The 15,889-nt window shown below is 37.4% G+C and overlaps 1 pseudogene across 2 annotated transcripts in view; it reads right to left on the bottom strand.

Moving 5' to 3' along the window:
- LOC110184788 (transcription elongation factor 1 homolog pseudogene) overlaps positions 1-13,370 on the bottom strand; it is an 82,095-nt pseudogene extending 68,725 nt beyond the window's left edge. Inside the window, exons 1-3 of one of the 2 annotated variants that reach the window (XR_015272967.1) lie at positions 13,196-13,346; positions 4,659-4,738; positions 822-1,663 (exon numbers count right to left, since the gene is read on the bottom strand). The product of XR_015272967.1 is annotated as a transcription elongation factor 1 homolog pseudogene, transcript variant X1 (transcript). Of the gene's footprint in view, positions 1-821; positions 1,664-4,658; positions 4,739-13,195 lie in introns of those variants that run through there. The other variant, XR_015272968.1, reaches the window with a different exon arrangement.
- Between the last annotated feature and the right edge of the window lie 2,519 nt (positions 13,371-15,889).

Consider the following 15,889-nt stretch of genomic DNA (forward strand, 5'->3'; position numbering starts at 1 on the left):
TTTTGCTTTTTGCGAAGGAGAAAGACCCAACACCTGAGGGCAGAAAGAGAGGTGGTCTCGCAGAGTGAAAAAGAGGGGTATATGGGAGAGAGAAAAAGAGAGCGTGAAGCAAGTGCGCCGGCGCTTTAAATTCAACTTTATGAGCAGCGCTGCCAACGTAGCACTTGATGTTTCTCCCTCGTATGTATTATTTTTTTTATTGTATTTTTTTTTGGGGGTGGCAATGCTTTTGGTCTTCCAGTGCCCGTTGAGGGTGTGCTAGTGTGTGTGTGTTTGAACCACAAAAACAAATGCCACCGAGAAGTAAGTTCTGTGGGCAGTAGCTTCTGGGCCTTGCGCCCGGCAAGTCTTCGTTCTTCGGTCTTCGGTCTCTGGGACACTCCCCCGCCAAAAGAGTCCATCCTCTCCTTGAATATCCTGTCGACGCCGACGCCTCGCGATTACTCCAATTCGTGTCTGCGTGCGATAAGAAATGCCAAAGTCTCGGCGAGGACCAAAGCCAAAGTATCTTATTGGAGTCGCTGGCGGAATCATTCCTTAACGCGACGCGTCTCGGTGCGGTTGTGCTTACAGGTTCATCCCAAAATAATAATAAAAAAACACATATTATAGACTTGACAACATCCGTGGATTAATATTGTGACACTCACTGAAGACTCATTGTTTTCTTGGACAAGATAATAAAAATAATATAGAATGGAAACATCAAAAATAAATTACAACAATTCTAACAAAAATCCAAAATTACTTGGGTAAGTTTAAGTTGTGACCAACAGTGTTTTACAAAAAGTGAAATTTACAAAATATAATATTTTAAAGAATTTTAATAAACATATAGAATTTATTTGGATTTATTGAGTTGTTTTATAATTCTTTAAAATTCATAGGCAGTCTATGTGATTTTAATATATATTTATTTTGAGAGTTAGTTTAGAACTGAAAATGTTAAAACTACTTCGACTACCACATAAAAATGTAAAAAACGTATTTCTAAATAGTGTTTGAAGTGATATAAAAAAAATTTACAAAGTAGCCACTTTCAACTGTCATTATTAAAGTGATTTAAAAAATTTACAGTCGCTACTTCCAATTATCATAGGAAAATAATTTTAAAACATTTTTATTCATGTTTCTAAAATATGAATATTCAGGCTTTACATTAAATAAAAATTTGGTAGTCAATATATTTTCTTTGAAATAAATAAATATCTGTCAAATTTATTTTAATACTTTAAAGAATTGGTACATTTATATATTTTATTAAATAAAATATATTTTCTTATTTCCAAAGGATTTGTATTTTCCACTTTTGATTATGAAGTTCATATTATACAAATTATGTGAATATATGTATTATATTTCATTTAATTGGCACTTTTACAAGCATCCACCCAATCATTATAAACATCAATCGGTTCTGATAGAAAATTAATTCCAGTTTGGTAATCTTCTAAACACACTCGACATGTTATTTTTGCGGTATTTCTGCCTTTGTCCATTTTCACTTCACAGGATTTTTCATGATTGCAAAAAGGACAATTAAATTGTTGATCAAGTGGTTCAATATTTTTTCTTTTCGGTGGCGGCTTCCTTTTCGACTTCCTTCGACCCATAGTTTATTTCTTTTTGATCGAGAGATTTTAGTTGGTAAAATAATCAGGCTCTAAAAGGAAATTTGTAATCTATTATATTTAAATGTATTTTTGAAAATGGTGAATGTAAATTTTGTGAAATTTGGTGTGTGATTGAATCATAACTAAAGTTTGAAAATAAATGTAAATATTGTTTGAAAATGATATCATTTGTTTAGGCAAGAGTTAAAATATTTAAATAAATAGGAAATTTGTGTAAACTAGTTTTTGATACATTTTTATTTTTAATATCAGGACTTTATTAAGCTTTATTTAAATGTGATTATATTTTATGCAAATGAATGAAATTAAATTTAAACTGTATTAGAATTTACAGAACTGTTTCTAAAAATGGTTGTACTCAGTTCAATTTCTGTACTTATATAGCATTACATTTGTAATTAAGCCACTTAAATTTCAAATGTCACTTGGTTTTAGGCTTCACATTTTTTAAGAATATGTTTTCAGCATATATCTGTATTGTTTTATTTTCTAGATATTTTTTTTTTTCAATTTTAGTTAATTTCAGTGGGTTATTATCACCTTCCAAAAAACCACAAATTACGATCACATTTTAACGATCTTTTGCCGTTTAAAAAGCAAAAAACACAACCGCACCGAACGAGGCGACGCGCCAAAATAACTTCACATCCTGCAAAATCAAAGGCAAAAGGCGAAACAGAAAACGAAAACAAGGACTTCCAGGCAGCCGGCAAAATAATTGCATAAATTAAAATCTTAATTATGCCGGGCCACATACACAACAGAGAGCGATTCAGAGTCTCTTTCTCTTTCTCGGTGGCTCTGCGGCTGCTCTCAGTCACAGTTCCCTTTCCGCTGTGACGTCACCAAATGAGCGCGGTACAAAATGAAAAATGAAACAGAGAGAGAGAGAGAGAAAGAGAAAATTAAACAAGAGGAGAAATTTGCTGGGCGGAAATGAGGGCTCGCTGCGGAAAATATGCAAAAATGCGACGGCAAAATTAATGAGTAACAGGAGCAATTCTGCCGCAGTCGCTGTCGCTGCCTCTGCCTCCGTTGACGTCTCTGCCGGGGGCTCTGCTCATTACTCAAATGAGAAGCGCAGGACTCCGTTGTCCTTGGCCGTGATTTTGGTCTCATGTTCGTGAGGCCAACTCCCCTGCCCCGCCGTTCATTAACATAATTTTAATTTGGGTTAGTGAGACAAACGGGCGTTGAACTTGAATGGGAAAAACACAGGATACACAGGACACAAGGACGAGCGAGAGCAGCTGTTAGACACACAGAGCATCAGAATTTCGCTGCTTGATTTTATTCCGGTATATGTTAATGAGTGTCGGGTTTATAGCTCAACCCCATATAGCTACACCCTTTCGCTTTCTAGTTTAATTCTATTTTTTGCCTCTTTTTTTATGCAAATGAGCTTCTTTTTTGTTGTGTTGTGTGTGTGTGTAGGGGTCCTTACCTGAGGGTATACTCTTTTTTTTAGGGTCTGCTGCAGCTGGCTGGGATTTAATTGCAACACACATCACACACACACATATCCGTTCATCAGTTGCCTGCTAATTTGCATAAATTTTTCGCAATTTCGCTCGGAATTCTTTATGCAAATTCAAGTGCATTATTTGCAAATCATGTTCCGCGGGTAACTCTCCGTTGTCGTTGCTGTCAATTACCGAATTGATTTCAGATTTCAGACTGATGTGGATAGCTTGAGTGCTTGTCCTGCGAGTAAATTTTCGCGAATGGGGGTTGCCATCTCATTTTGCGGTAGGGTTGTCTACTCTGCCAATTATAAGCTTAAAACCTATTTACTAACGAGAGTTAAGATTGGGGGTTAGAATTGTTACTCAGAAGAGGTTGTAAAATGTCAATCAAGGTTTGGAATTTAAAGCTGATTAATTTAGGAGATGTAAAAGGGTGAAAAACATTAAAAGAAGGTAAATAGTTTCAGGTTAATCCATTCAAACTCCTTCATCTAACGTAAACTTCATTTATTCAAAGTATTTGAATAGTATAAAGTCTTTAAATTAAAGATTTGCTTTAAAATAAAGCTAAAGATATTGGAAAGAACTCCGAATTATACCAAGACTTATTCAAATAATAAAACAATACATTTTAGACGTTCAACAACCCACTCATAATTTAAATAAATGATATGTATAGCCCCAACTCCTCACATTATATCCCCTCTAGTACCACAAAAACCCCATATCTAACCGCTCCCAAAAAACAAGTAAGGACCCCACCCTTCAAATCGATATCTTAACACCCGGCTTTTGTCAGATGCGTTTCGCGATTTCGTTTCGCCATCAATCGCGATGTGAAATCGTTTTAGATAAGGCTCCCTCCGCCCTTTGGCCATTTATGACAACGCATCCATAGTTCAAATCCAAAAACGGTTTTTCCCACCCGCCCCCAGAAACTAAATGGAAAAAGGGAAAATAGCCGCCCACCAAATACACACACACATGTCCTCACGGAAAACTGCCATTTTCTTTTGGCATTTCGCACACACATGCTCGAAATTTTTGGGAGCGTTTTCTTCAACACACGAGCAAATGTTTGATGGTTGCTGTACCAATACAAATGCAAATACAAACAACAACAGCCACAGACACACGAAAGTTGTGAGGGTGAAGACGACAACAGCCACGACAAAAAAAAAAGAAAGGAAAATAGAAAAAACGAGATCCACACACATGAAAAGCGAGGGTGGGTGACTTTTCCAGGGGGTTGGTTCAGTGCCTCGTGTTTCCATATTGGCATGTGCAAAAAAAATACATATGAAATTGGTAAAAAATGAGAGACAGCGCCAGCCAGCGAAATAAACCAAATATTGTATCTGCGGCTGTCGAGGCTCTTGAACAGGTCCCTTTTACAACAGTTTTACACTATAAAAAATACTTATTAAATAAGGAATAATGCGTAAAACAATCTATAATGAAGTGCGATTTTTTATCGCCAAAAAATTGAGATAAATAAGTCTTACATCTAAAGTTATTTCCCATTTTCTCTAGTAAAAATTTCTTTAAGTGTACTTACCCACTTTCCATCCTTTGTGGCTCCTTTCCTTGCTTTTCTGCTTTGTGTTAGCGTAATCCTTTTTAGCAAAAAAGCGAATACTGTGTAGAAAAAAATATATAATAAAAATAAGAAAAAAAACTACCAGTGAAAAATACATATCAAAATGTTGAAAATAACTGACAGGACGACAAGCTCTTCCTTTGGTAAAATCCCCCTTTAACCCCCCAGTCTGACACCATTCTAGCTCCAGGATGTCTCTATCCTTGACGCTGTAACTCCGTTGCCATCCATTTCTCTGTCCAACTGTCGCGGGTTTTTGAAGGGAATTGAATTATAGTCAGACATACATGAAGTTTCCTTTACCAGAAGCTTCTACACTTGAAGATATTCAAAAAGGATGTGCAAAAGGTTGTTCTCAGAGTTGGAAAATATATGAAATATCTAAGGAACAAAAGGAAATTTAAAGAACGAAGGAATATATAGTTTAGGCAAGTTAATTACCTTTTTAAGATATTATATTATATATATTATATTATATTATATTATATATATTTTCATATACATCTTTTTTTTTGCCTTTCTAGATTTCCTAGAACATTTTCTTTATTTTCCAACATTTTCCCATTCAATTTCTCGCTCTTTCTGTGACCTCCAAAGTTCGTTGAATGTTTGCCTTTGTCAGGTGTGCCGACAAAACCAATTTTCAAATATTTTCACTTGGTTTTTTCTTCATTGGCAAAATATTTGCTTGACTAAACACAGATACACACCCAGAGAGACAGTTGGAGAGACAGACAGACCGACAGACAGTCTGTCAAAGTCAACAATGCCACTGCAGTGAGTGAGAGTGAAAGGTTTTCGCGCTGAATAAATCCTTTAACGAGGCAGACGGGACAGATTATGCAAATTAGCGGCGAACAAGTTTTTATTTTTTCGCAAAATCAATAACAAGCATCGAGTCGAGTTAGGCGAACGAAAAAAAATCTGCATAAATTTCCACACTCACCTACGGACAGCAGGGAAATGGGAAATTCGCTTTTGCCTTTATTAGTTTTTCTGCGAACGCATTCGACATTTTACAATTTTTACATTCTGCAATTTTGCAATTTGATTTTTTTTATATTTTCCCTGCGAAGGAGGGAGGATTCAAAGTGAGGCGAGGCGAGTTGGCAAAATATGCAAATGAAGCTCAAGTTGTTAGGGTTGCACATTTGCCGCGGGGCCTTGAGGGTTGATCGGGGAAATATATACACATATATATATATGAATAGTATTCGCAAAGCGAAATCTTGTTATTGATTTTCTAATGCCGAAAAGCTAGACAGATATAGTTGGGAAATCTAGTTGGAGATGTCAGGATTTGTATCTGATTTATATTTTAAAGGTAACTTGTAATTTCAAATAGTTCTTGTGTTAATTATAAATGTATAAAGACCAAAATCTGTTCCCTTTATTCCTTTAAATTTTGTTTCAAAATAAATTTATTTTAAGCCTTGCCCTGTTCCTTAAACTATATCTGTAAACCCTAATCCCAGAAATCACAAAAAATTCTCATCTAAAAAATAGACCTCTCAACGCTTTTCATTCCTTTGGCTTTTTCCACAAACAATTTGCTGCATTCCTTTGTAAGCTAAGAGAGAGTAAGATTGAGGGAAAGAGGGAAAAACTATAACAAACAATTGTGTGCTGTTAAGGAAAAGCATTTTCAATTTTTTTTTCACAAAGCAAACGTTACGAGTCCGCGCCAACTCAAGCTCAAGTACAGTTAACAGTATTGCCCCCCGTCCTTCGTCCTTTTGCTCTTCGCCTGAATAAAATGCAAAATATTAAGCATAAAATATGTAACCCATTTCAAAAGGGAAAATGGGGAAAATCTTGGAAAAGCTGAGGGAGTAGGGGGGACGTGTACTTGGGACTGATGCTTGGCGATGCCAAATCTAGAGGCACATTCTGGCAGATTTACTGCATATTGGCCCGGCGTCAAAAGCAGCCAAAAATTGCGCGTTGCTATCCCCAAAAGGCTCCACTTTTCCCACCCCCACTCCTCCACTCTCCCCCAGTTTTTCCCAGCCCTTCTTCTATATGGATTTTCTGCCAGCTCCTCTGCTGCTGTGTGTGTACAGAATTTGCTGGCTGCGACTGGTTCTGGCAGTCGGCATTGTCCTTGTTCTGGTCCTGCGCTCTCGTGAATTTATTTCCATCATTAGTTTTGGCACTTGAAGCTGAACATAAATGTGATTTATAAAGATTTTTTTCTTCCATTTCTTGGAGCTTCACACAAACCTACACTTGAAGAAAATAATCAATCGGGAAAGCAGAGATATATAGAGGGAAGGGAAAGTATGCTAAAACTCGAAACCCATAGAAGAATTTATTTGAAAAATATTATTAAAAGGATAACAGTTTCTCTTAAAATTGTTATCCTTTTTGCCTTAGTTTTCTCTCTCTGCATCGAAGGCAGCAAAGTTTTCTTGTGAGATGAACACACCCACATCATCGAATATGCATTATTTTGACATTAGCATAATTTACTCTGGGGAGTATCCTGGTACTCATCCTCCCACATCCTGACGTCCTGTCATTGGCACGACACGGCGGCTACACGCTTTGTAACAAATAGGATTCCATCATAATAATGTACCCTGAGCTCAATACATACTCGAAATATATATATACTTGTATATTATATAGGGATAGAGTGAGATATGTACATCCTGTGACAAATACGACAGGATTCGCAATTGCAAATATTTCAAACTCAAACACACGACACATCCCTGAGCTTTCCTGCCCCAGCTCCTCCTTTCCTTTTTTCGGCTTGGGGATTTGCTTTCAGCTTTCTGGCAGCAGGAGCATCAGGAGCAAAATTGATGACTATAGTGCGTGATGTCATTTGCATGACAGTTGCGCATCCAAAGGGAGCCAGGAGCCAGAAGATGAAGCTGAAGCGACGCTAAGCGAAAAGTATCTACATCTCTAAGCGATATATATATAAGTAGATATCCCTTTTTGTCGCAGGAGTTCTATGTGCACCTAAGGACCTAAGGACTAAGTGTTCAGCGGACATTATTGGCTTTCCTCAGGTTCTCTTTGAATTTTAGAGGAATTAATTTAAACATCTTATTGATATTTTTCTAGTTTTGTAAAGATCTTAGTTTATTAAAGTCAAGATTTAATTATACTCTTAATTAAACTCCTATTCCTCTAACCCTATCTCTCTGAATTCATTCAAATCTCTACTTTCTCAAGCTCTCCCTTTAACAAAGTTACCCGCCAAACATTTCCCTTTCATTTCCCTCTCTGAATCCAATTAAAATTTCAATGCCAACTTGCTTCTTTTTTTTTGTATTCCGCCTACAGGAAAAACCGCCAAGAAATGCCGGTCGGAATACGTTCTTGACCTAGAAACAAAGGCAGGCACAAAACGATGACGACACCAGACCCGCAGACGACGACGACGTCACCAAAAAGGCCAGGACACGAAGAAAAGAAAAGCGAACCAAACAAAAATTAAAATTAAAACAAGGACACACAGCAAAAAAAAAAAAATCAAAAGAAAAGCGTCATCGTCCTCGTCCTCGCCCGCACCCAAGCCGAGACACAGGACCCAAGCTGAGAGAGAGAAAGCGAAGGAGACAGCCGGCAGCTGTGGGTTAAATATGGGGAATCCCCCATCTATGGTAAGAAGCAGGGAGATGGCACAGGCACAACTGGGTTAATAAGCAAAACGCAGACGACGATGATGACGATGCCGGCGAAATGCATAATCAACAAGAGAGCAAAATTGTGGGTGCGAACTTTACTCATTTTCATTTAGGACCTTCAGCAAACTTTTCCATCGCCATCTTCTGCCTTCTCTTTCTACTCTGTGTGTGTGTGTGTGTGTAAGGACGACTCCTTGCTGTTTTTAATTTCATTGCAAAAGGAAAATTGAGAGCCGGGAAAATGAGAGGAGAAAGAAAACCTCAAGGAGCGAGCGCGAAAATGAAGCCAAAGACACTGCCACCCAAAGTCTGAGCGCCAAGTTTTTCCTCTCTGTCCCTCCAGGTTTTCCCACACCTCCTCTCCCCCTCCCCCATTTTGCCTGGCTTTTCCACCCACCTTCCCCTCCTGTTTTCCCGGCCACCCCTCGGGCTAAATTAGCTGCAGCAGCCGCGCGACATTAAAAAGTTTTCCCGGCTCCTTCGTCTGGCGCGAAATGAAGAAAAAGAAAATATACAGAAAAGGCAAAGCAAAGCAAAAAAAAAATCGCCGTGAAAAGTGAAATTAAAATGAAAAGAAAGGAAGGAAACTTTGCTCGTACAACAAAAAAAAAAAGAAAAGCAAATGCAGGGAAATTAGTGGTAGGAAAAGAAATGAGCAAGGTCAAAGTGGGAAGGAAAGTCATTGAACCAAGGTTAGTTCGTTAAACTTTGGTTTTAAAAATACAAAAAAGAATTAATATATTCAAAGAAAGAATTTTTAAATAAATATATCTGGTTAACTAAATCCTAAACTATAAAGATATCAAATTAGATAAAGCTAACGAAGCAATGAAATATGTTCTAGAGAACATTTCTCTCTCTAATATTAATTACCTCTTGGGATAATCAATCTCAACGATGCCACCAAACCGCATTCAATAGATAAACAACAACCGATAGAAATCGAAAAATAACTTAATTACTTTATTGAACCATCTCTCTTTCCCCTCTCAATGCTATCTGAAAAACTCCGTTTGAATTCATTTTGCCATCAATTAACGCCAGATAATGCCGGGGCTACTTTGTAAGCGACTCGCCATTAATTATTCAAACTCGATTTGGCCACAAACTTCCTTCGTCGCGATATCAAAATTAATTTCAGCAAACAAGCAACAAAAATTGAACTGTAAATTGATTTAGCTCATTAGTCGGTGCGAGCAGACAAATGGCGGCAGTTAAATGAACCGTTAGTAGGAAGAGGTAGCCGCCAGATACAAATCTTGAGATACAACTAACAAAGCGGTAGCTATGCATTTACAGTTCCTATTTCTTTAATTCCCTTCCTCAGAGTTTACTTTTTTTTAAATTGCATTAAGAAACAAGTAATTTAGCTACAAGGATGCATTAAACATAAAACAGCATAAAATATTTATATTCCTAGACACGTCACGGTCTCTTAGCTTAGTTTGTGGTGTGTGTGTAGTGGACTTTAATTGAAATGGCCAGGCGGCGGGGCACAACCTGGCCGGGCTGGTAATTAAACTGGTTCCAAATTAACATTAAACAAAAATTAAATAAATAAGATAAGCAACTACAGTTAAGGTGGGGTGAGGCGGGAGGGGCAAGAAAACATGTCTGAGTGCCGCACAAAATTAGCAAAGTGAGTGAGGAGAGACCGTGCAACATGTTGCCTGGCAGAATGCCGACTCTTATAGATAAATTTCTGTCAAAATTGCTGATTGACTTCATTAATAACCACGCGCCCAGGCAATAACAACAAACCAGAGGCAGCCAGTCGGTCTAGATGCACTGAAAACTATAATTTAGACATTATAAATAGAAAAATGTTTAAGACTTCAGACTAAAAATGTATCAAAAATATCAGGCACACAGTTCATAAAAGGTATTCCCTATTTTTAAACTCAGGCACAAAGGAAACATTTAAAATCAAATTATAGAAAATTGTTTAAAACTTAAATATATTTTGTAAACTGTTTTACATTAATGTATATTACTTATATTAAAAGAAATTTTGAATAATCAAATACCCAACACATGGTCACCAAAAAGTATTGCCTACTTTTCAGGGCAGTGACACAGAAGTCATTAAAAAGTCTTCTAAAACCTTAAAAGTATAGCCTACTTTTCAGTGCAATTATACAGAAGTCAATAAAAAGTCTTCTAAAACCTTAATTTTTATCTGATTAAACTGAAATTTGGTATGTTATCAATTTAAAAAATAACCAATCTATATTCCCTCCTCTTATACTCTTTTTATAGATATAATAACCCCTTTTCACACCCAAATTTCTCTCTGTGTTCTGACTTCCAGTCTGGCTGACAGCTCAACAAGGCAGCTGCTGAAATGCAAAGCAGATGGGAAAAGTCTGGCAGCTGAGGGGGGGCGCCAAGAAGGGGTTTTCTATGAAGGTTTCTAGGTTTTTGGCCAAGAGAGAGGAGCTACCACCAGCAGGGGGAGCAAATTAATAGCAAACTTGTAGGACCTGAATGCAGTTTCAGTGGCGCGATTGATAAGCTGCGTGCTGCGTGGCCATGTTCGGTGTCCAAGTGCTGCCACAACATGTTTCGCGCCGCTCCAAGCCGTAAAAGAGCCCCGTAAAAAAACACAAACAAAAAAAAAACAGGTTGGAATGGTCGAAATCAGTGCGAATATTTATGTTTGTCCAGGCACCGGGCATTGGGAATTTTAATGGGCGCGCTCTATGCTGCCCATGAGGAAGCGATTTCGAGACGCCGCGGCAATTTTTGCATCTGCAAGTTACCCGGTTTTGGTGGCCGTTTAATTGCGGTTCAGAAACCGTTTGCTTTTAATTGGTCATCATCAGGGGGAGGGATGGGGGATGGGAGAGAGGAGCGCCACAAGGCGGTGGACAAATTAAAAATGCCTGGCAGATAACTCAATAAATGTACAGATTACTTACAGACGCAATCAATCAGCGTCAAAGGCGAGCCGCACTAAATTGTCAGAGTTGCTAATAATTGCAACAACAACAGCAACAGTCGACGAGTGGCAAGTGCAACAAAAAAGTCAGCCTTTCCTTTCCAGCAACAAAATTGCAAACGTGGCACTCACTGAGCATCTACACAGGGGGAAATAATGTGTACCTAATATATAGTGTTATTATAAAATAATTTTGGAGAATTAAATTAGAGAGCTTTGAGTCTCAATTCGATTAATCTTTCAGATATACAATATTTATGGCTCAAATCAAAGTTTTTGACCGAGATATTAATTCTTTAGAGATATTACAACTATATTCTCTTAACTACGAATTATTTATAATAATAGGTATGTTACTTAATAAATATTCTATTTTATATATCGAAACCAATATTCTATTTTATATATCGAAACCAGTTCTTCAAGACTTTCAACTAAAATAAATACGATTTTACTAATATCGATATTTTTGATCCGATTAATGTGTTTAGCTAAACTACGATAATTTTCGATATTTTAAAATTTAATATATAAGAGATATTGATCTTTTTATAACATAAGATATGAGGGGTATATTTTTAATATTTTCGATTAATAAGAAAAGAATTTTCCCCCCGAAATTAATCACTAGTTGAAACCTAAGTTAATCTATCAAAAATATATATCTTATAATGAAAGTATTTTATATATTTAAAATAGGATTTACAAATCCTGAAAGTGATCTTTGATCTTCTACTTTTTTTTATTGAAACCATTATAAAGCTCGGAAGCACATATTTTCTCACTGTGCACCTGTCCCTGTGTGTGCTCGTAATTTGGTTGCCTTTCACAAAAGACACTTGACGTGGCCAAGACGCAGACAGACGGACAGACGGACCGAAAGACAGACACAGACATAAGACACATCGACGTCGACGGCGTTGACAACGGACATGGCACATGATACGTAGCTGTTGCTGTTATTGTTGGTGTTGCTGTATTTTTTATTTTTTATTTTTGTATTTTTTTTTAGCTGTTTCTACCGCTCTGTCCATTTGCCGACAGTTGGTCATCATCGGTCCGTATGTGCTATGCATTTTTTACGAGCATTTGGCTCGCTTTTGCGGCCGCTGGATGCGACTAGAAACAAAAAAATAAAAACAAAAAAAGAGATCGACTCCAGGAGATCACGAGCACTATATAAACCTGGGCTACATAAATTTTGTGGCCGTGGCCCGGCGAAAGGCAAAAATTAAAATGCGCTTATAAAGCAATAAAAATGCAGCATAATAGTAATAGCGGCAGCATCGTAATGACCACGTAATGAAAATGTCTACGATTTTGAGAGATGTGCGAGCTGAAAAGATACACACACGGGATGGATAGGATGCAGCTGTGTGGCTTGTGCAATCTATGAGATACACAAGAGGAAATTAAGCTAGAAGCTTGAGAAAAATCAACCAAAGATCACTGCAACCTTAGATATATTTCTATAATACAATATATAAATTTCTTCCGGTGCACACATGCAGATTGCACAAGAGAGCGCGCAAAATACCACCGAAAACAGCAAAAAAGCAGCGAAAAAAAAAAACAATTATAGAATGTATCTTGCAGATTGCAGATTGGATTGTACCGAGAGTTATGGCTCTGGCATTCTATGTGCGCCGGCCCTGTCAACGGCAATTTGCCATAACATAAAACTGCACGTTTACACTAATAGCACAAGTATCTAAAACGCGCAGCAGGTGAGCGCCGCACCACAGTACCTGTATCTGTATCTTTGTATCTATGTATCTGTATCCGAAGCCGCTGGACTGGCCTGGCGCCGAACTCGTCGCCATGGTCAGGCCTTCACTTTTGCACAGCTCGGCCACTTGATTAAAGTTCAATGCATATGAATTAATTAAGTTTTTTTCTTATTTTCGAACCTCTCTTCCTCTCTCTCTCTCTCTCTAAGCTTATCTGCGGCACCCGAGTGGGGCACATCCATCATTCCATCCAGTTCCAGTGCCAGTTCCAGTGCCAGTTCCAGTTTCCAGCAGCCATGTGGGCAGAGCTTCCTCAGTAAAAATGGTAAGGCTAAGAAAAAATTGTTTAAGGAAACTGGACAAATGAGCGACAAAACGGGTCTCGCCAGACCCAACATCCGACCCAATAACAATTAAAATACAGTAAGGGGAGACTATATAAAAAAGTACAACAGAAGTTGTATAAAAAACAGTAACAAGAATTTATACAACAAATTTAACAAAAAATGGTAAAGCAACTTTGATAAATTAATCATTATTTCCTTATACAACACTTTTTTTAAGCAAGCAAATTCAAAGTTTGAATATGATTATGGACATTCGGATAAGTAAATATTAAATACAATAATTTATAAATACAAAAGTATTATATTCCTCTTTTATATTTAATAATTTCCTGATCTCCAAAGTTCTCCCTCTACATTTTATTATATCTTTTTTTGTATAAGCTTATCCCCAAAGCCCCTTTCAGATACAAGATACTTGTTTGAGTTTCATCAAAATTTCACTGCACGTTTTGCGACACTCCCATATGGGAGGGGGCGTGGCACATTTGCCGCTGTCTGGGCGTGTATCCAGCTTGATACATTTTAATTTAGTTGCTTTAATTAATTTTCGGTTTTGGTTCGTTCAGTTATTTCACTGAGATTTTTCCCCAACAGATATGGTTTTTTGGTGGTTTAATTAATTCTTTGCTAAGTGAGAAATTGCCTGGCTTGGAGGAGGTTGTCTGTGCCCGTTGGCATCAATCAAAGTGATTGTTGAAATGGCTTTCAAGCATGTTAGGTCAGTCAGTCAGTCAATTCAGTTGTGGGCAGAGCTCAGCTATCGCGTTGGAATTCAGTTTAAGTGGGATGTCGGTAGATGTGTTTGGAGATACCAAAGATACAAAAATACATTCCTAGAAAATTAACTTATTAATAGAGTTCATATACGTTTCATAATTTCATTTGAAGATCAAATCAAAGATCACAGTGTCACAAAAACAATTAAAACACCTCTTAAGTCACGATTTCCCTACCATCTTCGATTGTCTTTCCCAGGCTCATTAAGCCTAAACTCTCACTATATTTAAACAGCTCATAAAGCAGCCGGCTAATCAAGATCACTGAGATCATTAGGCAATGCCAACGTCAACACTTCAAGCTCGGCGATAAAACTGTCAATCCAAGACTCTCATATAAACCTCTCAACCTCAGACTCAGTCCTGCGGCTGCAACCGAAAGTTTGCCAAGCGTTCCGAGGTTCGATTTATGTGCGAGTTTTGTTTGGCTTTGCCTCTCGGCTTTTCTGTATGCAAAACTGTCAATCAAAGACAGCAGAAGCCAACAGCAAATGCATCGATGCTAATCAGCCCAGGACTTTGGCTGTTTATGTACCCGTCCAGGGTTCAAAGTTATGGCGCCATTATGGTCCACGGGGAACAGTAGCAGCTGCTCGATCTTGGGGAGGATCTTTAAGGCGGAAAGGCACTGGGGAAAAAGTCTGAACAATTAGACAGAAAAGGAATTAAGTTGGACATTCAGCAAGCAAAGAAATACTCAATTATAATATAAAACAATCCTATATTTTTGTTAGATAAATCCTAGTTAATTTCCTACTTAAATTATATTATCCCATATTCTGCTACCGTGTCTTTGGATGTCACTTTATTTTTGCGACAGTGAAACCTTCGCCTTCCAGCCTGCCAGACTTGTGACATCCCAGGGAGCACACTCACATATATTCGAGTATCTGGTGTGTGTTAGCTCAGCGGGTGGTTAAACATTTACTTCGGCTACCTTAGACACACATCGATGGTTGTATGAAGCTAAAGCCAAGACCAAAGCCAAAACCAAATTGATTTACGTCGCTGGCAGACAAATGGCTGAAGGGGGCAGCGGGAGCAGTCAAATCTGAAATGGCAGCAAACTAAATGCAAATCATTGGCAAAGCAAATGTATCCAGCGGATACAATGATGGTGGTGCTGCTGCTGCTGCCTGCAATCGAATGCATTTATTTTGCATATAATTCAAATGATAATTTGTGTGCAGTCAAGTGCTTTTGTAGTTGTAGTTATTTGTGGGCGTTAAAGAGTCGCCTTTTCGAAATGTCAACTTGTGCAGTTCTGTCAGATAAATCAATCAAGTTGATTAGTTTCTTAACGTTTCGCAGTCAATAATTAGCGTGTGGGGTGTGACTCTATATAGGAACAAGTACTGTGCACTTGAAATAATAACTTACAATTGATTTTAAGAGCAAAAAAAAAATATAATTTAATAGAAAGAAAACCCTTGTCATAGTTATTTAGCTTGGGAACTTGTTTTAAAAATATTTTAAGAGTTCTATCGCCTCAAAATCAGTAACTTCCATATCATAGATACATTTTAAATGTGTTAAAAATGTTGTAAAAATATATATTTACAAGAATAATATACTTTTTATATTTTTAAAGCTCAGTTGAATACCATTTAATATTATTTGAGGATTAAGTGATTATAAGTTTACTTCTATATCGTAAGTATGCATTTCTATTTCTTATTTTTATTTCCTGTGTATAAATCAGTTGGTTTATTCTCTGGTTATTCCCTGCACTCGCAATTCAAGGTTAATTC

Source organism: Drosophila serrata, unplaced genomic scaffold (genome assembly GCF_035046125.1).
Source record: "Drosophila serrata isolate PLE 108 unplaced genomic scaffold, ASM3504612v1 contig_359, whole genome shotgun sequence".
NCBI classification, from domain to species: Eukaryota; Metazoa; Arthropoda; class Insecta; order Diptera; family Drosophilidae; genus Drosophila; species Drosophila serrata.